Genomic DNA, 22,471 nt, shown 5'->3' with positions numbered 1-22,471 from the left:
CTCAGCAGCTCAACGCCTTAGCCACTGAGCCACCGCGGCGGGTCATAAATATTGAGTAACCAACCGCACTATGCACGCGTATATGTTAGGGCCAAGATAAAATAGACATCACATATACGCGCCCGCTGGAAGCGTATGTCGTTGGTGGAAAAATCTCTGCTAGAGTAATTGAAGCTCTTGTCCGTTCCAGGTCATTACGGAGGACGAAGTATTTTGGGGTGTTCAAAGCAAACCCGTTAGTCTCATTGAGGCGACCGCTTTGATATTTGCAGCTGCACTATTCTCCATTCTATGAAACCCTAGATCCGCGGGCAGAAGAAGCAAAACATCCGCCATGGCTTCGTAATTTTTTGGCTTCTGCAAGATTGTTCATGCCATGGACATTTTATTGTTTATTTTGATTCACGTAAAAGTAACTTGGTATGTTGCAAAACGTTCGTTTGTATTGAACAATTCAATGTGACCACGTATAATGTTCTTTCAACTTTCTTTTTAAGAACGAAGCCCTTCAGCAGATCGTAATTTTTTGTACCCGCAGAAAAAAATACCAATAACGTTGCCGAGTGCTGGGACGTGAGCACGGGGCGCGCTGCGACTTTCTGGAGTCGCTGCATATACCTTTCGCGGACCAGAATGGAACCAAAGGCGTCATTGAAGCGGACCTACGAGACAAAATAAGTGTGGCACCACTGCCTAGAAATATGCATCCGGAGTACCATCAAGACCGACGGCTTGCCCGTGCGAAGGCGCTCCACAAGCAGTACAGTGCCAACCCAGCGGTATGCTATGTCGACACGGCGAGCTACCCTGTCCAACGTGCGGTAGTGGCCGTGGTGGTAGATCAGCAGGGAAATGCAACCTCATCTTGTTCAATCCCTACGTCCAACCCAGAAACGGGTGAAGAGGTGGCCATAGCTCTTGCAATTACGGGCACGCAGGCTACTACCATCATCTCGGACTCGAAGGCCGCCCTGCGCAACTATGCGCGCGGTAGGATCTCCACCCCAGCCGCCAAAATCCTTACGAACAGCGCGACCCCAGTTTCAAGGCACATCCGCCTGGTATGGACGCCAGCTCACTCGTCTCTTCCGGGGAACGAGATGGCACATGAAGCAGCCCGAGGATACACGAACCAGGCTGACTTCGAATCCGACAACGTGCCGTCTGTGACGGGGGGGAGGGAGAGACTGGCAACTTACCGAGAGATTACTCAACACTATAGGCTGAGCCGACTGAAATTTCCGGCTGCCCACACTGCTCTAAACAAATGGCAGACAGTTGCTTGGCGCAGGTTACAATCAAATACGTTCCCTCACCCCGCCCTGTGTCACCGCAGCTATCCGGATCGGTACACGGACAGATGCAAGTGGTGCAACATTGCAGCAGCCACACTACAACATATGGTCTGGCAATGTCCCAATAAACCACGGGCCTTTGAACAAGTAATACATATAAGAAGTAGTGAGCAGTGGGAGGCCGCACTGCTCAGCTCTCTTCCCGGGATACAAGCTGCTGTCATCCAACTGGCAGAGGACGCCGCCAGGGACCACGGGTTCCTGACCGCCGTCTAATGGGACGAAGATACCGGACTTTCCCGCACGGTACATTCGTCTTAAAAGGGATGACAATAAAGTCTGTTCTCTCTCTCTCTCTGCGACTTTGCTGCAGTAAAAAAAAAACAAACAAGAAAATGCTTAGCGCTCGTGTGTGTGTGCCTCGCAGCGACCACCCAGTGTCATCGGGGTGCGTTTGCAAGCGAAGCACACCCACTTGGGAGGTTGGTCACGATTGCCAAAAAAAAACACCTCCAGCATTCGCCGTTATCGTGGCAATACTTGCCCGGAACGAGAAAGTCGGGTCGTAGCGTTCGCTTCTCTAAGGTGATGTCAAATCATTATCACTTCCAAAAAAATGAACGAAGCTCACCCTCATAACAACAATGATGGAGTAAAGGTCATTGCGACAGCAGCGAAGAAGCAAGTGGGCTGCAATCGCCGACTGAAACTGTCGGGATGGCCGTTAAGGTTGCATAGAGCTTCGCTACCATCAAGTGTTACGAGTTAGTGTGAGCTCCCTTCTTTTTTTGCGATGTACCCGCGTTACATATCTTTTAATACTTTAGGTGCATTCGTACGAAAAAATACAAAAACCTATTTATCGGGGGGTGAAATATGCAGTAGCAGAAAGCGTAACGTCATCACGACATTTTTTCTAATGTGTGCAGCGCTACACAAACTGAGAAGGGGGAGGGGGATGTAGAGAGAGTGGTTGGAGAGGCCTCCTTTTACGCAAGCACACACACATATTATTGCGTTTGGATATGAAATAATGTATGAACAATTTGTAACGCAGGAGCATAAATGTTTTTTGGAGGTACCTATGTTTTTTTTGCAACTATCATTGCTTTCCACACAGCAGGTAAGCCGAAGAGCCGTCGAGATGAGCCTGGGCGAACGAACGCAACAATTGATTGGCCCCTCTTTCTACGTTACAGCCACTCCACCATCATTCCTCAGTGAAATAAGGTGGCATCTTTTGTAGTTGTTGTTGTTTGTTTGCATTTATTGGAGGCAATTCTTACACAAGTATTGTCTCCGGTGACAAGGCTAAAGGCAAAAAATGCCTGAGGAGGCCATGCCACTCTTACAAAGAATAGCGAAACCAACCAAACCAACATAGCAGAAATCAAACAAACAATAGGTAGAACACGACAACTAATCAGAGATAACAAGAAGTTTTTGGTAACATAATTCAAACTCCTTGCTTAGTAATCATTTGCATCAGGCAACTGGATTTAAACCAAACATTTTTGAAACACCTCTAAACGATTGGATGCAACATAACAAAATAAAGGGAAATACACGATTAACAATATTTTCTTGTGTATACAAATTAAATATCAAGACACTTTCACTTTATAAAAGAAAAGGAAGGAAATAACCGTCCAGTTCTAACGCACACACCACATCCTACTAGGGAGGTAGAAAAATGTTCTTTAAGTTTCATCCCATGTAGTGAGATAGTAGTTTTAAACAGACCAGATATTGTCGGGTACTGGTTCAATAGGTCTGTTATTTGTTAAACCAACCGCTGAATGGCTGTGGTAATACGAGGTTGTTCTAATACGAGTTTTTGATGTCAGTTTGGTATCATAATTCATAGGAACTTGTCTTTCCTTGATATTTCATTGTGGATATATCGTTACTTCTTTTGAATTGGGGATACTTTTCTGAAGCCAACTCGTACCATCGTAATTTGCATATGTCTAAATTTTTTTATTTCATGAAGTAAGGCATACAACTTTCTTGGAGAAAAACATCACCAAATGCCCGAAGAGCCCTTTCTTCTAAAGTTACGATATTATTTAAATTTGTTTGCGTATTTGTCGACCAAAACGACAAAATAAATATGTCCTTTATTTGTTACTGGTAAATCCTCTGCTGCCCTGGAAAGGTCCTTTTGTGGCGAGTCGACGTGTAGTGTCCATGACAAAAAAATCCTTGATCGAGACACGTAGAAAACAAACCGTTTGTGATTGGTTTATACGTGTGCTCTCAAACTTTATAGAGTCGTTAGTAGCAGTAGTCTTATGTTTTGATATAAAACGCGCATTCGTAGTTTTATTAGTGTTCAGTGTTAATTTCGTATCACTTAAGCCGCCCGTCCTGTTATTCTCTTTGTCGGCGTGTTCGTCAGTGTCTTTACCTAAAAAAAATAACGCCCACCTCCCCTCGCGGGAACACTGGTGTGATGCGACGCTGAGGGGGGGTTCAAGCGCAAACGGAGAGCAACCGTCGACCGAAAGGCCGCCGGAGAGCGGCACACCGGTTATATGCGCAGCGCGCCCGAAGGAGAGGAGACCGCGGAGAGAGAGAGTACTGCACATGAGCAGCACCGCGCACAGCGCCGCCCACCGGCGGAGTGAGAGTGCGCTGGGCCGCACACCCGCAGATGTGGAGAGAGAGTGTTCGCTTTCACCTGGGCACGCGCCGCCGCCAGTGCGTCTGCCGCGGCTATGACGCAACACAATCCAACACAATCCACTTTAATCCAATCCAATCCATTCCAATCCAAGCCAATCCAAGCCAAGCCAAGCCAAGCCAAGCCAAGCCAAGCCAAGCCAAACCAAGCCAAGCCAAGCCAAGCCAAACCAAGCCAAGCCAAGCCAAGCCAATCGAATGCCCCTCGCGAGAGAGTGTTCGCTATCGGAGAGGAGAGGGGGTGAACGGAGGAGAGTGCGGACGCCGACGACGACGGACGCACGCAGGAAGGACAGGGCCGCCGACAAGCAATGCTCTCAGCGTCGCATCTAAAAAATATGTTTGACGAAATGCGAGACATGCGCTGTTACTCTGTCGATCGAAGGACGTGGTTTGTTTTGGTCATTTATTTCGCTTTATTTTTGCTCTTTCTCAAAGTATAACTGCAAATGAAGTCCCCAAAACAAGAAACTTGAGCCCCGGTCGAGGAACGGTTCACCACAAATGTGATTGCAAGCGGTGAAGAAATGGAGTGGATAATGTGAGGCGCGCGGGTAAAATGGCGACCCCCTTTTTCTGCCTTCTTATTGATTAACCAATCACGGCTGTACAGTAGCTTCGCTCAGTAAAACATCATTCTCGCATGGCTGAATGTAATTTTCGGCCGTTGGCATGGGAGAACTGGCAAAGGAAATTTTATTGTCTGTTCCTGCATGTAGAACACTCGCAAGAATCAAAAGGCAGTGACAAGCTATTCAAGTATAAAAAGAATAGTTAGGTGACAAAGAACGTGTTCAAAATACTATATTCAAGCTTCACTCCTAGCGCAATCAAGGTTCGTCTGAGTTATCTGGAGCACCGTATGTGAAATTTTCCTGATTGTTTATTTGGAATTGCTGCAATGCACAAGGGGCTACTTAAACTGCACAAGGTGTCCTGCGCTGCAACGCAAGATTGGTAATATTTTGCTCTCGACTGAAATGGAGCTGGCACCCTGTCAACGGAACCCGCAGCCACGCTCAGCTGTGCAAGCTGTAACTGCTGCGACCAAATTGCGATCCGAAAATGGCTACCAACCTTCACTACCAACCTTCTCTGTCACCGAGTATACACGAATTGAATCTTTTCCTCTGTTCAGAGTGAAAAGAATTAAAAGTAGCTGCATGCAAAATTTTCTTGGTACTATTAATTGCTGATTTTCAAATGCGTTTATTTGTATTATTCAAGCAAATCATATATGCTTCAAAGCCTCTTTACTCGATTTCGGCCCCTCAGAAAACTAAGTCTCTACAACGTACCAGTGAATTATTAAGGGAGCAATGGGACACCAACATTTATCTGGACAACTGTCAAAATAGCACACAAAGCAGGAAGCCTGATTCTTGTTGCTCCAAGCAGGACCTTAAATGATTATTGTATTATTTCTGACATTTGGATATTCCCTCCGATTGTCCTGTCAGGAAAAATATATTTGAAGCCTAGCTATCGGTTTTTTGTGTCCAATATTCGGCTATGACATACAGAGATTGCCGCCGCGCTGAGCTGTTAGATACTATCATTCGCTGTACTTCCGCGAGCGAGGCCTTGGTAGCTTGCTGACGGATCCTTGACGGTGCAGTAATTTTAAGACGGGTGAGCCCCTTCCGAATGTTACGCGTTAGCAGTGTGAGGCTTACGGGCTCTTATCCTCCACATCTATGGCTAACCTGGTCTCGTAGGATAGTTGAGGCTGCCATTAGCCCTTTTTTGGGTGAATTTGTGGCGTGGCAGGATAGAATTGCAGCTGTTGTTGTGGGCTCTGGCAGGGTAATTATTACCTCTGATGGCACGCTATTCGAAGACGACCGTGATTGAGTCCCTCCAACGTGTTTCCTCTGGACTAAGACGCCGTGCGGGTATAGATGCCCATATTGCACAGACGTGGCCCAGTCCTCGCTAACTATTCATAACTCGCCCTACGACATGTCAGCGAATATGTTCGAGGTGCAATGCGGAGTGGGAATAGTGGATAACTGCAACAGCTTATCAGGTTGCCTCAGATCGCCTTTTTCTTGTCGCGAGTTGACGGAGCAGGGTCCGGCACCGATACTGCATGCTGGAGCACTGAATTGCGGAATGGGACATATCCGGCCCCAATGTGGCAGAAACGAATTTGCATTGTTCAATAACGCTGGTAGCGAAGATATAACTTACGTAACTTATTGCAACTTTGTTCCTTTGTTATATATTATTCTGGCGTAGCAAGCTGAGTGCCTTTGCCATATTAACCTCGCCTGTCCTATTTAGACCTCCCCTCTCCCACTCTCTCATCTTCTCTCTCTCCGTCGCTCTCTCTATCTAAACTGAAATACGATCCTGTGTCACTATACACGTGGCGCCAAGCAGTTGAGTTTAATCAGGAACGGTGGTTTGAAGCAAGCACGGTGCCGAATAAAATAAATTTATCAATACATCGGAGTCCATTTCCATAACCAATAATAAATAATCGTCCTGCGCGCAAATTTCATGTGATTTCTATATTGCATGCAGCTACGAAAGTAACTCCGCTACGAAATTGATGATGTAGATGTCTCAGCAGAGCCTAATTAAGGTATTCTAATAATAAAAGCCATTATTGCGTGCAACCCCGAATACTCGGCTATAACCACGAACAGCCCAATCCGAACAACTGCGGGAACATACCAATATTAACTTCCAAGGTGTTCAAACAAATATTTACTTACTTTCAACGTGTTCACTCATCAGCCATGAAAAATCGAGAATCAAGCCATACTATAGATAAGCGGATAAAACTTAATACCTGGAGGCAAAGCCTCAAACAGGCAAGGCCTTCTCATCGACTGGTATTCATTCCTTTCATCCGCTACCTTCACCTGTACAATGCAATTCTTTTCTTTGTTTGATATTTCTTGCCTCATCATTTCACTCGGAATTCCGAGAAGCGCTGGCATGGGAGACAATATCGTTCACGCCAGGCGTGCCAAATTCCGTACTGTCGCCGGCATTGATGGATGCTTCTGGCCACACGCTGCCTGTAAATCGATCGCCAGAGCTTCCAACCTCAATGGACTGTCACGGACACGGAACAGCCGAGCCCAGCGCTGATACTTGGTTGCGCGTCCGGTGCGTCACACAGAAACAAACTGTGTCGCAAATACAAAAACGGAAGTGTGAATTTGGCGGTCCCGCAGTCTGGATTGAAACGTACAGCCCGCACGTCCCCGTCCTCTGCGCCAATCCCTCATTGACGCAGTTCCGGAGGGTGATGCGACTATCGCATGCGTAATTGCTCCATGAGGGCTCGACACGACTACAAAGCTTTTCGCATTGATGGGGAAGACGGAGCCTTTCAAAAGGCCAGAGGAACGCGGATTCAATTGAGCTCGGCTTATAAATGTCTCCATGGCTTTTTTTGAATGTTTTGTTTTATTCTTGGTTCTGGAAGGGCTCTCTTTCTTTCAGGCAGCTTAACTGGCCGGATAATTTTGATTCTGCACTACCACAAAAAGAAAACGAAAATAAAAAATGCTTCTTCACCCTTTTTATAGTAGTCGCTTCTAAAATAGAGGTGTAACCTCCTCAGCGTTAATCTGGTACGTTTCCTGTGTTCACTAAACGCACCGAGCAGTGGCGTAGCCAAAGGTTAAAAATATTTTTCTCTGGAAGAAACTATATATATTTTCCTGCAGCTTTGCAATATATTTCTTACGTTGCGGTTTCAATCGGAGTTTTCTCCCCGCACCGGTACAATCACGTGCCGGATAAGAACTAATTTTTATATACTGTTTTGGACGTGCTTTGTCGGAGGGTGATTTGCATATTTTATGCCCAACCAAAAGTTCGGCATGCAAGCCACACTGTTGTGTTGGGAATAGGTATTATCATTTTTAATAAAACTGCTAACTTAACTACAAGTACAACTTCAGCCCTATACTCTTGTCCACGTTGTTGTGCCAATTCGTACTGCGCAATAATAAAATTTGGAAGACGCTACGCCAGTTTTCTGCAGATTGTTTTTGCTCGAGAACGCGAACAATTTTACGTGCCTTAAACACGCGAAACGACGCAAGCGGTTCTTCAGGCATCATAACTCCTCAGAATGAACTACACAAATGGGAAAGCTAATGTCGCGCCCATTCTCAATATAACATCGTTGCAGCTTCTGGTTTGCTTCGCGGCCTAATACATCATTGAAGTGTAGCCGTCGTGATTGAGCTGGGGCACGGAAGAGAAAAAAAAACTAGAGTTGCAATACAAGGTCATTGTTTGTGCTTTTATTTCTGGCCATTTATGTCTGCATCGATAAAACCTCAATTCGAATAATTGGCTGCACGTGTTCATTTCAACTCTGAAAAAAAGGTGATTGATGCCTCAAACCACACCTGTTCCTGAAGTAACGGTTAGGACGGCGGTATCGTTTTTCAGTTACACGGAATCTTTCTTTACGCCCGTGGTTGTTGAAAGGTTTCACTCTTCCACAGTGCCAAATGAAGCAGCGAGATCCTGGCATTATTTATAAGCACTGGGGTCATAATAGAAGAACTAGAAAGTCGAGGCGATGAAGCAAACAGCCGCTTGCAAACTAGAGGGAAAACAATCAGCTTAAGCGTGTGTGACATCTGAGCGGTCTTGTTCGCCCCCTCCAGCTCCTCCCTCCGCCTCTGTCACATTAGAGCACTCGTAAACTCTGCCGTGGACAGCGTCTCCCACATGAGATAAAAGGTTTTTGCACGGCTCGCCAATCACAGGCTATTCTCCTTGAATAAAATGGCTGAGCTGCTAAACCTTTGCAAGTTTTTTTTAATATCAGAGTGCCAAAATATGGCGTGTCAAACCAATGGCGTTACCTGCAATGACTGTGAACGTAAGCCGCGATTCCTTCTGTGCCGGTGGCGTTGGAAGGGGGTTTGTATTTTCATTTTTCAATGTAATTTTTCACACTGAGAGCTCTTCTTTCTAAACTAGACGCGAAATTATTCGGAAGCGAGGACCTAAGTTCCCCAGAACTGCTTGGCGCTCTTTGCTCCGGCTGCTTATGATCAAAAGAGACTTTGACCTATGTCTTAAAGAGACAACCCAAAGCTTCAGACTCCCCTATATCACGTGAGTGTGACGTGTTTGAAACACTGGTCGCAACTTTAAAAGCATAGCTTTGTAAGGATGCCCGTCGCCAGCGCAACTCACGAAGGAGCAACCGGAGTATAGGAAGCACTGTCCACTCGCCATGAGAGGGTACGTGCCGAAACAGTAGAGCATCATCATCGCAGTCAAGTGACAACAATAGACGGCAGCCGCATCGCGAACGCTTGGAAGGAAGAAGAAGCTGCCTCTCGCTTTTGCTCTCGGCCAATACTACAGAGCGGACTTCGTGCTCCTGACTCCTGGAGCTGACTTTGAGCTGACCAGTCCTTCGGCCTTGGAATAAATCCTCCTTACAGCTTAAACAACTAACGGTTGGAATACAACTCCAGACGGCACACAACAAAGATTTTGAATGTAGATGCATTAAAAGGCAAAACATATACTCCCCAGAATTATTACTCAGGAAACCACGGCTGGAAGTGCAGACAACAGATGAAGGCGTTGATGACGCACAGCACGGTGTTTAGAAGCTGGGTGCCCGTTTTCTAAGTTCATACTAGCGCAATTAGGCTGGTGTAGCCTTTGTGAATGATACTCTCTTCGTTGTTTACCATGGAAAGAAGATAGCACGCTCATATGTTACGAAATTAACTTGTTAAGCAGTAGTGTAGATTCAGAAGCATAAAGTCGGTTATTTTCGCGGACATCACTCGCGTTCTGTAGACTACACAACACAGCTAAATTGTGCTATCGAAATCTACGCTGGTAGTATAGGTGTTTCTTTGTGCTGAATAACGTGGAAGGGTATTAGTCAGTAAGGCAGTGTACTGGTCTTCCGTTTTCCCCGCCTTTGATGTAACGGTCGCGATAGATGTGGGGCAACCTGCTTCGCATTTGTTGCTTTTCTATCGTGTGGCGGTGACTAAGGATTCGCTTGAGCTATTTGACACTTCGGCAGCCCCACGTGCATTCCGCCTTCGCTAAATAATCGAACAGACGGACATGCCTACACGATTGGCGGTTGTGTAGCGTTGATTGTTTGCGGTTATGCGCGTTTGTCCTATTTATGCCAGTGGAGAGTTTACTACTTGTCAGTTGGAAATTCGAAAATTTTAATCTTACACTCTTCTGGAATGCGTTAAGAATCACCGACTTAGATAATGTGCCCCATTACCTCACTTCCGTCAATAGCTCTCACCACGTCATAACTGAGTTGCAGCTTCGAAGTAACAGCGGTAAATAGTATCTTAAAAAACTTGCGTTCTCCGGCGTAAAGTAGGAGGCTGCTTACGGGATATATTTTGAAAAAATGCACCTTAATGCGTCGTTATAACGGCGCGTCTGACAGTTTTACAAATCATCAATACTGCAAAGTTTTAGTCCCAGCGCCTTCCGATGCAATCTTCTCCTGCACCTTTCAGAGTGAATCTCAAATAAAATGTTGTCGGTCGCTGTATCTTTCGCCCCCTCTCCCTCTCCCTTTGTAGCTGTCTTTGGACTGGCGTAAAAATCATGCTGGTCAGAAGGAGGCAAATTGCATAGTCACGACAGCCAAAGCTGAAACAAAAAAAAAATGAAGGAAGCAAACACAAACGCGTAAGACTGGAAGGTAGAGAAGCTGTACGCAACCTCCACGACTATGACAACGGTTTAAGTGCACGATTGCAGCCGATTTGCTTCTTCTTCGCGGCCGCAAGCAGCTTTACTCCATCTTTGTTACTATAGCTGCAAAAAGCAAATAGAACAACGAGAACAAACTCACGGAACGCGCACACTTAAATTAGGCTCCCGCAGGTGCAACCTGTATGCTATTACGTGTGCTGTGTCGAGCGAGTGGGGTGATTTCTCCCCCCACAGTTACAGCCGAGTGAGTAAGCCGTTTGACTCAGGGACTAACTTACTGTAGTAGCCGAGCGGGTTTTACAACTGACTGTGACTGCATTGATGTACCAGACGCAGGTTAGAATCCTGCCGGTGCCAGCAATTGTTTTCATTTCTACGGTTATACTGAGTTTTTTTTTAAATGCCGGAATCAACGAATTCCTAACAGCTTCGCTGTTAAAAAATTTGAAACTGGCAGATATTTTTGGCGCAGCCTACCCGTGAGAACGGAAAGCTGCGACGAGATAAAACAAGATTTCGGGAGCCGCCGCCGCTGCTGCCGTTTGTGTCGGGCTGCTTCGGTCTATTTTCTTCTCATCATTCTGAGTGCGTGCTGACTGAAAGCACGGTGATCTCACCACAATGGCAAAAAAAACTACGGCACACAAAGTATACAACACAAATGCCTTGGTGCAAAATATTTTATACAAAAATATATTGTTAATTTTGTCATTCAAAGCGCCACCGATCATCGAGTGAATCACGTTCAAACGTAAACAAGTTTCAAAATTTAGTTTCCAGATAAGCAAAATTCGACAAAACGTGCATTCCCTAGCAGAAGGATCCATTGTAAATCAGACGACTTGGACCGACTCGCACAGCAGCAGCGAATGGAGTTTTAAAACGTTTTATCTTCTTGCGCCTTCCCGCTCGCGTGGCTAGGCGGCGCCATATATATCGGTCGTCTGCTGTTATTGTGTTTCAGCTTTGGTGTTCTATGATTATTGCTGCTGTTTGGTTTAGCTTCATTTACTATTTCGCTCACGTCAATGGACCCACGTGCAAATAAACCCTGGTGTAGTAACAGCAGTTACCTTGAGTATGGACTCCTCCTCATGATTAGCTGACGAGCGGCTATTAATGTCTGAGACTTCTTACACGTGTTACAATTGTAATACATGTGCTTTCAAGGCTTGCACGCTTTCAATACGCAGATACGAGTGTCTTAAACTAAAGAAGTACTACAGCATCGCAAAACCGGAATGGCTTGGAGGAGGATAAGAAGGCATTCATCCAGCAATAAGCACAAACTTGCCAGTGATTATTATGGTGATAATAATCGTGATGACGACTACCCAGCCCGCATCTGCGACAAAACTCTGCAGCATTCGTGATAACCCCAAGTATTATGTGCCCGTGGTCTCCAATGCAGCGGTCACTTAGGAAGGAGCTTCGCTCAAGAAAATTAGCATTCGAAGTAGAAAAGCCTAGCGAGAAGAACAAAGGTAAAAAGCAGGAAGCACTATCGACAGAACCCAATTCACTATTGAACCTCAAAATCCGGGATACCAGAATAATAGTTTATTGCCCTCACTATAGAAGATCGACAGTCGGGACAACGCTGGAAGCCCGAAGTGCCCCCTACTTCAGCGCGGAGACACACTTTAAAGATAAACGAAATCGAACATTAAGTGCCTGCTTTGAATAATGAGGACGGTGGAGGTATAAAGGCGTCAGAAAACTAACTCCCACCGGTGGTCACAAGCAGTCCCGCTTGCTCTTTAGTTGCACTAGGTTACAAAATGAATCACCTAGCAATACTGTGTTTTCAATCAGATTATGACAAGACAGTAAATTCACGAAAATTCTGACCTCTCGATAAGAAACGTGGTATGAAAACAGCAGCCTGTTCTGTACTAAGGTATGCTGATTCAAGTTCTATCTGATGCGTTCGTACGGCGGTAATAAAAAAACTGGCACTTGAGATAGGTCAACTTTGTGTCAAAAAACGCCAACTCAAAGCCTTAGAGAAGTGGTACCAAATCCCAACTGTTTACAGTGAAACACCGAATGTCTACGGCATGCGTACGCAACGGATAACTCCTCAAAACGAATAAGCAGCGAGTGTGCTTTGCGATATTGGAAAGCTGTCACCATACAAAATGTCAGGGCAGTTGTTTTGTGCAGTCATTTATTACGCTTCGAACCGAACGACATGCCGCCGTCCACATTGTGCCCTAATTATTGCTCTGTTGAGGCCTATTTTTTGCGCAATTTCGGCATTCGTGCGCTTGCAGTCACGTTGCTTATGTTTTCTGTGTTTCCTCAAAAATAAATTATCTTGACCTCTCTTTAAACGTTAGTCCAGTGAAATTGTGAATTATGTAATCATTGGCCAAATTGACTGAGTGGGTATGCGTTATCGCTAGTTAGCAATAAACCCTATTGAAAATGCCTGAAGGTTCCACCCAAATATGAGCCTCTATGTATGAGTCCGCCCCTGTTATGTTAGAATGTGTATATTGTCTGTATCCCTGTTCAATTCGCATTCGCTGGTCCTCGTTACAGTAGCGGTGCCTCAATTCCTGTGCTCTTCCGTGATGTAAATAAAAATGTCTGCGTGGGTCATTGCTACTATCATTCTGAGAGATTACTTGCCACATGGAGTTCTCTCAGCAGGCGAGAAATACTAGAGGGCAAAGGATGAACATTACTTATTAGACGCCATGAATAAACTGATTGCAACAAACTGCCCGCATTTCATTCAATTGATGACATGTGCAAAGTTTAGTGGAGAACCACCTAAGCTTCTTATGCGTTGTACATGGTTTCCATGTAATACAAAGAATGTCTCAGTAAACACAGGGAGAGTCGCTCTTTCGGACGCTAAAAGACTCAGTTTAATTTGAGGAATTGTAATTGCTTTCGCTAGTTTCCTTGATTGCTGGAAGTAACAATGATCGTCGATAGATTGTACGCGCTCGTTTTGTACATCAGGGGGTTTTCTTTATCAAGATATCCCGGACTGAGGGTACCTTTCACTGGACGAGGCCCATATATCAGCTTCTGTTAGACGAATATAAGTGTTGCTCTCTCTCGGTCTTTGTGGTTTCTTTAGGTTGGTCGCTATTCTGGGCGCGGCTGGTCTCCTCTTTTTAGTCACGGGTTCCATGGCGCAGGATGGTCGGAACATTTAACAATTTGAAACCGTAATGCGCCCGTCCTGGAACTGATGACGAGCATACTAACGAGAAACGTTACTTCTCTACCATGCAGCAAATGCCCCACCACATGCCGCAATGTGTCGATCTTTTCAGGAAGCTGCTGATAGAAGCATCACCGGCTAAAGCGCCCCTGGTGTAAATTGCAAGTGAAGATTCCGGTGAAACTGAAACCAACTGTTTCGCTGAACAGGTTATTGGTAGTCAGCGGTTCTGATGCCTGGTCTCTGTTCGGTTGTTCTTGTAGTTCGCGTTGTGTTTCGGCACAAATGCACACTAAATTTCCCTTTTGTCTAACTAGGGGATGTAACTCATTTGAGGGTGCCTGTTGGTCGAAAGCAATCACCCGGAAATATACGTGAGTTCCGGCACTGTGATTAATTGCAGCAACATAAGATAGCGTGTGGGCGTTGATACTCCCACGACAGCGTAAGGGTGACTTGCCAGACAAGTTGGAGCGACCTTTTCGGCTGTTAGCGGAATAAATTAGATCTCACTTCATAACAGATTAACACTTTTAGGCAACGGATTTTGCAGTCGACAATCGTTGTTTCACAGCATAGTTGGCAGAGCGACTCCCCTTGTAGATTGATGCTGCAAAGAGTGGGAAGGACAAGTATATAAACTGAGAAATTCTCTGTAAAAGGCGCGTGTTTTTTGTTACGTTTGTATATTTTTGCTAGGTGAATATTTTTTTTTGTACGCAATATAATAGCGCGAAACGAGTAAAAAGTGTGAAAGAGAAAAACGTGGGCGCATCTTTTCTGGCCCCTAAGCGGCTTTAAACACTGAAATCTGCGCTCAGTGCCAGGTACTGCAACGTCGTCGTGAATTATTGTCAGTATTTTCTGGAATCGACACGAAAAGAAATCGGAGGGATTATAATCTTCATTGTATACCGTTTCTGGTTACTCCAAAGCGAGGTGGTAAACACAAGCTATTCCTATTGTGAAGGGCTGGGCTCGGAGTTCGAAGAAGCTGTTGTCGGTATAAACTCGAAGGAGGCTTTATCGGCAGCTGTTGAGGCAGGCGGGAAAACATGCCTTCCAAATGCGGAAAACGAGGCCTGTTACTGCCAAAACATTCTTTTCTGACAGTTATCGCCATAAAGATACACAAAAAGCATACGCATCTTCTGTTTTGGGAAGCTATGCCCCGTTACGTCAATCCGAGCTTCTTTTTACCTTTGATACTTTCCAAACGCTTTATCATTTATATCTCTTGCATGACAGAAGTACCGTAACTGCCGCGAACTCGTAAGCTTACCCGCTAACGACCTGGGCAGCTCAGCAGCTTAAGACGCGGTCATTCGGAGCGAGCAGCCACCTCGCAAAGCGGATTACGCGAAGGCCCGGGATTGTACGTGGTGATATCCTACCTTTCTTGTTCTCATGATCTATTGATGTTGTAGACTGTTTTTTTTTCTTCAGGAAGTCAACATGACGTTTCCAATGTCGGTGGACCCATTCTCCTGGAAACAGGGGAAACTCCATTGAACCTTTCGGTGGTGCTCCTTGGCGGACGCCTAAGAGACAACAATGTGTTACCTACTGACCCCTTCGCTTCTCGCACTGTTATTAAAACATAGCTCTGGCAATGTAAGTATTATACGGAAGGAGTCGAATGGTGCGGGAAATCTATAATTCATGCCATCTTGATATATACACTGGAAGGTAAAGTATATAGGCATATTTGTTTGCATTTGGTTCAGGTGACTCTTCAATCATGAGATTAATTGCCAATCACTATTAACTTCCATCAACTAATACTTTAGTTGCATGTAAAGCATGGACGTTATACCGACGTTACGGAAGACATAGTAAAGTTTCTATGCACCTGTCGCATGACTCGAGTTAACAAAGCTCAGTTGTCAAAGTTGTCATCATGACAGATGCAACGCCACATTCAAACCAGCTTAAAAGTGGGATAGTTGAGGCTATTTTTTAAATCGTTCCTGGGATGTTTCTCGCTGCAATAGAGCAGACGCAGTACAAATTGTCTGGATGGAAGAAATCTTTCATTTGAGGTTAGCATGCAGCCGATAATGTTTACGCAACTTTCAAGGCAAGTTGTTTCTATAAGTAAACTTGCGCCATCTTCGGTGATGTATTGCGGATGGTAGGAGCATTGTGGCCAATAATTTTGAACACTTCAAGTTTTGTGACTTTTGCGGTATAATAACTGCATATCATGACTGGTGTTGGTGTTTCCGAAAAATGAGAAACCCCAAAACGAACTAGTCATATAGAGAAAAAGCAAGAGCAGGAATGTTGTAGTTATCCGCGATATGCACCAGCCTGGGAAGGAACCAACGCACATGCGAGCTTGACTTACAGCGAGAGTAACCAGCTGCCTCGCCTACGGTCACTTGAGGGGTGGCGTGTCGAATGGTACACTTTTGTTTCTGAAGTTTGCAAAAATATACCCCGTCTCTGAATTCCACTAGACTCCGGTAATGAAAGCCACGCAAGACAGTTGTGCTGAATTTCGAAACGCAAAACAGAAATAATCAATGGTTTCTTTCATTTCTCTGGAGAACTTGGTTCCGATACCCATGCATCAAGCGAAACCCGATTAGTAACTCCGGTATGGTTTCCTTCTAAAAGCACTGTCCAGGTGTGGATAAGCGTCACTGGTCGCCCCCTTCAAGCAGAATAGTGTTGATTCGGCAACTAACGCTCTACTTGCTGGAAACGAACAAGGGAATAATGCTGAGTTCTACATTAGCAATTCCCGCTACTTTAGGTGCCACAAATGGTAGAGCCCCGGAGAGTGAGCTACACAAATCAGTAACGAAAGCTTGATCAGGGCTAGTTGGTTAAACATACTGAATAAATTTGAGGCGCTAAACAACGGGGACAGAAGAAACACGTAGACACAGACAAGGCGCCTTGTCTGTGTTTGGCGCCTTGTCTGTGTCTACGTGTTTCTTCTGGTCCCCGTTGTTTAGCGGCTCAAATTTATTCAGTACACAAATCAGGTTTTTCTTCCATGAAATTTTTCTAGAATGTGAAGGCAAAGTATGAACCTAAAAAACACAAACGTTTTAAAGCAGGTGGACTGTGGGGCTGCTTTTTCAGTGCAAATCTGTGCGACTATCCTTGAATGCAAGCGTTCTGAAGAATACTGCAAAAGACGTGCTAGCATAACACTTCCCCTCCGATTACCGTCATCGTTAGAGAAAGTTTAGTTTCCTGCAGTTCGGTCTGAGGCAACGTTGCCGTCAGTGAGGCATAAAAGGAATCACTTGAATTTTGGCTCCTTCCTTGTTTTCGTCATGTGTCAAGGGACTCAATATTCCCAGGAATTCCACGGCACGAGCTTGATGGAGGACACCGACGTCCGGTATCGGTTCCGTAATATAAAAATGACCGCTTCACGAAGTGTTCTACAGCAGAAGCTGCGACTCGGCCTCAGTGAGAGAAGGTCCACCCCGTTAATATTACGCTAATGTGGGAAGGAAATGGGAAGTACAGAAATTCTCCGCGCGACCCGTAGAAGACAGATTGAAAGCACCCGAAAGCGTTACGGTGGATGGCAAGGCAATGCGCCTTAAGCATCAACACTACAAAGCCCACGCTACTTCCTGCCCCCCCTTCCCCTCCCCCCTCCTACAAAAAGCCAGTGAAGGAAGGAGCCTTACTCAGCTGCATATTCATGCCTTGGTATTCACAATTCGAAAGAAGTGCGTCGGTGTCCCAGGATTTAGAGTCACCGGAATCATGTCAACATTTGTGGGGCCCAGGCTACGACTTCCCAATACCACAATACGGATCAGGGACGTTTATTCCTCCTCCTCATCCTCACACTAGCGGAAAGAGGGACGAGCCACCGCGAAAAAAATGCTACCACGCACGCTCGGTTCGTTTCGTGCGCGCCGTGGACATTTTCCGTGGTCCTGTAGGGGAAGGGCTTTCAGCATCGATTATAATTAGATAACGCCATTAGCCCTTACGCGAGGCTGTAAAGACGAAAAAAAGAACGGCTTTGGATACGCAGCGGCACTGACTGGCGAGAGAGGCTGATTAGCCCTTACGCGAGACTGTAAAGACGAAAAAAAGAACGGCTTTGGATACGCAGCGGCACTGACTGGCGAGAGAGGCTGATATGATAAATCGGTTTTTGAGGCGAGAATCGTAACCGGCAGCCTAATCGAAGTCTTGCGGGGTAAAAAGACCATTTATTCACCGTAGTACTTGGTTACATAGGAACAAAAAAAACTCGAAATTCCAATTCGTGTGCAGGGGGACCCAAACAAGAACTTTGGTGGCCTAAGAGGCTCTGCAGCCCTGATTCATGCAAAGCATTTTTTTGGAAATATTTGTGTCTATCAGCAAGCAGAATTTTAATGATAACACAAGTCTGGAACGGGCGGTGGTGTGGCTGTGATTATGAAAACCGAATTGAAACCGTATCGTTAGGAGATGTCGCCGACTTCGAAAGCTTGTGTATTAGTCTGAGTTGTTGGGGCCACAGGTTTATTTGGTATGATCTGTACAGACTGCCTGATGCACTGCTTGACTATATAGTAAAACTACAAGCGCACATGGCACAACATAATAAAAATAATTTAGTTTTAGCTGGTAATTTTAATATTCCTGACGTTAATTAGAATTCCTTACTAAGTTTTCCCAAAATAGAAACCAAGTTAATATTTTATATGATTTAATGCATAGCCATGACGTTACTCAGGTCGTGCTTCAGCCTACACGTGTCCAGGATAATTGCAGTTCTATTCTTGGTTTATTATTTCTTTCAAGACCGTATGCTGATACTACGTCAGTAGCTGTTGAGCCAGACATATGTTACCACTTCATTGTAAACGTATCAATGCCCATTGTACGGCCTAAAATGCCCGAAAGACCAAAATTGAGCTGTTTTAAAGATTTTCATCGTGAAAATAATGCAGTAGTTATAGAGTACATGGAAAATGCTTTCGATATCTTTTGCGACGAAGACGTTTGCACACTCTGAAGTAGTTTTAAGAATATGTGCCACTTCTGCATATGTAACTTCATACCTAAAAAGTTGAAACGCACCTCAAAACAGACCCCTGCATGGCGCGTAGCATTAACCCCCTTAAGCGAAAAAATCAGTCGACTCAAGAAAAAAAAAATAGGCTGCGTCTTGTCTTGTAAGCCATGTGCGACGCAGAATTTTGCGCAAACTCTTTTGAAGAGCGCGAAGGACTACTACTTCCTGAAGGACTACTACTTCCTGACTTTATTTAAACATGACCTAAAAAACTGTCGAAATATATAAGTGAAAAAAATCAGCCCCTGTCAGTATCAATGCTTATAGAAAAAACAATGTTTAAACAAAAATAGTCAGGTTTTTTTAAACGTTGTGGGGAAAGGTAAACACCCTGCCTCAGAAATAGAAAGCCTAAGGTCGCGACAAAACACCCCCTTACAAAAACCGAGCCCTGATTTTCCGGATGAACAGATATTAAAAGCCTGCAAGGAAAGATCCAGACGCCCAAAGAAGCTTTCAAGTATTGTTTCCGAAGAGGGAAGAAGCACCGGAAAGGTAGCTGAGCGTGGTCAATTGTCTACAATCTGGTGTTCGTTCTTGGTGCACTTTCATCTTCCTCGGCTTTTCCTTTATGTAAGCGCAAATGCCCGTTATGTCACTTTTGGAAATAATTTGAACTCCGTCAATTCTATTTCTGTCTTTGAACCGATACATGCCGCAATCTGGAAAGTTTGAGTGACGCCTCTGCTTTCTGATGTAGCTTTTCAGTTTCTGTTACTGGTTTTCTTATTCCCGCTGCTACTGCAAACAGTTTCATTACCATTACCAGGTGGTAAACAATTGCCCTCCATAATAATATAGCCATGGGAATTTTCTCTTCTCTTTTTTGGTTAGTATTTTGGTTAAATTTGGTCAAACATATGTTTAACGTGTTTATATTTTTGTTACGATGTTCCTGTCTTACATTTATGCCTTGTATTGTTTTACGTCTTCAAATGCCTCCTTACTCTATGGCCTCCAATAAGGCCTGTAAGGTTTCAATAAATAAATAAATAAATAAATAAATAAATAAATAAATAAATAAATAAATAAATAAATAAATAAATAAATAAATAAATTCTAAACAGTATATCTTGTTACTCCCGCCATGTGTATTACAAATTCAGCATGGGGCTTCTTCCTTCTGATCCTTCACATCCAATCTTCCTTCTTTCTTCAACTCCGATCCAATTGTGCCCCTCAGCCGGTTGCGGCGGGTATGTGCCCCGAAATACACCTGCTGTACAGGTGAGTTGCACAAATGGAGAGGAATGCGATCACCCCTCCGCGCCGATCGCGTTATCACGCACCGGGGCATTTATTATATTCAGCAGCTCTAAAAAGAATATTTTCAGTAAATATTGTAGGCGCTAGTTATGAAGATTTCACGCCCGCTCGTGGAGTGCGTCGGGGGTCGGTGATGGCACCCTTCTTCGTTTATGAAGTTATGCTGCCCCTTTCGTGTCATCTTGTGTCCATATCAGACCTGCACTTTCTCGTGTACGCGTAAGATATATGGTACGGACTGTCCACCAAGATCTGTCGTATTCACAAGTGGCGTATTCATACCCCTCCTGTCACAGAAGGGGTGTGAATACGCTGTTCTTTCGCTTTCAGTCGAAAAAACAGCCATTGTGTCCATGGCCAGTGCTTTGGGGCCGTAGTCGACTGGGATGTCCGCGATCACACTGCAGCTCTCCGGCCAGTCCGTGCGCACTGCCAGATATCTTCGCGTGCTGGGATTAGAGATTTTAATCGTCTCGGTCAACAGCCCTGTGGCTCTGATATGCCCAGCAACAAGCACGTGAAATGGTACATCTTATCAGACGCATTTCGCAAGTCTTGAGGCTTCTGTTTTAAAATAGGCTGCCTCTTGGTTCGGTCAATACTTCAGCCTCGACTTGTCTCTCAGGCTCAATTCCAGCATATGACCCAAGCGGAGTGGGCCCGAATGGAACCAACCAGTAGAGTTACAATGCGGACGATCGCCTGCCTTCCTCGAATAACGCCTATACCACCTCTTCAGGCAGAAGCTCAACTCAACACGCTGGAAGAGATTGTACATCAACACCACACCACACATAAGCACAAGCTTAATTTTGTTGCTGAGGCAGTGGTGTTGGCGATCTGCAAGGGCCGCTCACTGCCCGGCTTACCAGCCCACCCTATAACTAGGCAGCCCTGGCTGTACGACCAAGTGACTCACAACCGGCCCCTCACGAGACTCCACAAACGGTCGACCGGAAAGGCAGAGACGCGTTCCGCGGGCATACCAATAGTGACGAGTGTGATACGGCCCCATGTTGTAGAGACATTTGTGGTCGCTGGGGCCCAAGACGGTGTTTTAACTACAGCGGTGAAATCTCCCTCTAATTCCGAAGGGAATCAAACCTGCGGTTACGAAACATTCCGCACCTCACCTTCTATGCTGGCGGAGCTTACATCCATACGGGACGGTCTGCAGATGCTAATGCCGACAATTGTCCAAGCCCCTTGGAGTTGTACTGTACAAATTTACGCGGATTGCGCCGCGTAGGTCCAAATTGTCTGTCTTAAGAGACATTCAAAAAATACTGAAAACCTACCCCCACCCTTTCCGACTGTCGTGGATCTGGCGTAATACCCTGACTGCTTATATTGCAGAGGATAGTTCCTGTAACCTTACATCTACTACACTAGCGCTGCCCTTGATTGCAACTGACTCAGATGAACAATTTGCCCAACGAAAAGAAGATCTGTGTCGCGTTACACGCCGTCTCATCCCACCGTGTGGAAGACACCTTCCCAGTGGGCTTGCTCGCTGAGAGGAAATCCTGCTACGTAAACAATCAGTTGGGGTGCTTCTCCCTCCTGCGGTAACTCGGGAGTGGCCAGCGCGATAGCAAAGCCCGTTTACCAACAGCTGCCGCTCTGTACGCCGCCTTCCGAAGCCGCAACACTAATCAATCGTCATGAACATGTTCTTCCCTGAGTTCATCGAGATCCCGACACCTTCGCCGCACAGGGATGCATCCTGGGAGTCTCCCTTATTTCCCGCGATGGTAGTGGGGACCCATCACCGCACTCTTCTCGACTTCCTCCGGGAAACTGGAGCCCTCCACACGGAGCGCCTCATCGCCTGTGTAGCGTCTGTGTGTTAAACCCCACAATAAATAACATCAAATAAACACAGGGCGCAAAAATACTGCGAGATTCGACTGTGTGAAGGTGGCAGATTAGTGAAGTTGTTTAGCACTCGGAACAAAGGTGACCCAATATGTTGAACAAACGTACTAACTTATTTATTGCAATGAGATACGACTTCTGTTGGCATGTAGTGGGCAAAATGACAACCGGTGCTCCTCTTTGGTAAAAGAGTGGCTGCCGAGAATGGTGACTAGGAAGCGGAAAGAACATTAAAGGGCTACATGACGGATTAGGAAATGTTGGGGCATCGAACGGAGTCGTGCAGCGTACGATAGGAGTGCCCCAAGACTTTGGTCCTGCAGCGGGCCCAACGGCTCTGGCGATGATGATGCCACGGAAAATATTATGGCACGTAAATATGAATCGGCGTAATGATAATTATCTTAT

This window comes from Haemaphysalis longicornis, unplaced genomic scaffold, assembly GCF_048455015.1.
Source record: "Haemaphysalis longicornis isolate Haplotype H1 unplaced genomic scaffold, Haemaphysalis longicornis Haplotype H1 scaffold_9, whole genome shotgun sequence".
Lineage (NCBI taxonomy): Eukaryota > Metazoa > Arthropoda > Arachnida > Ixodida > Ixodidae > Haemaphysalis > Haemaphysalis longicornis.
This window is presented reverse-complemented; position numbering follows the sequence as displayed.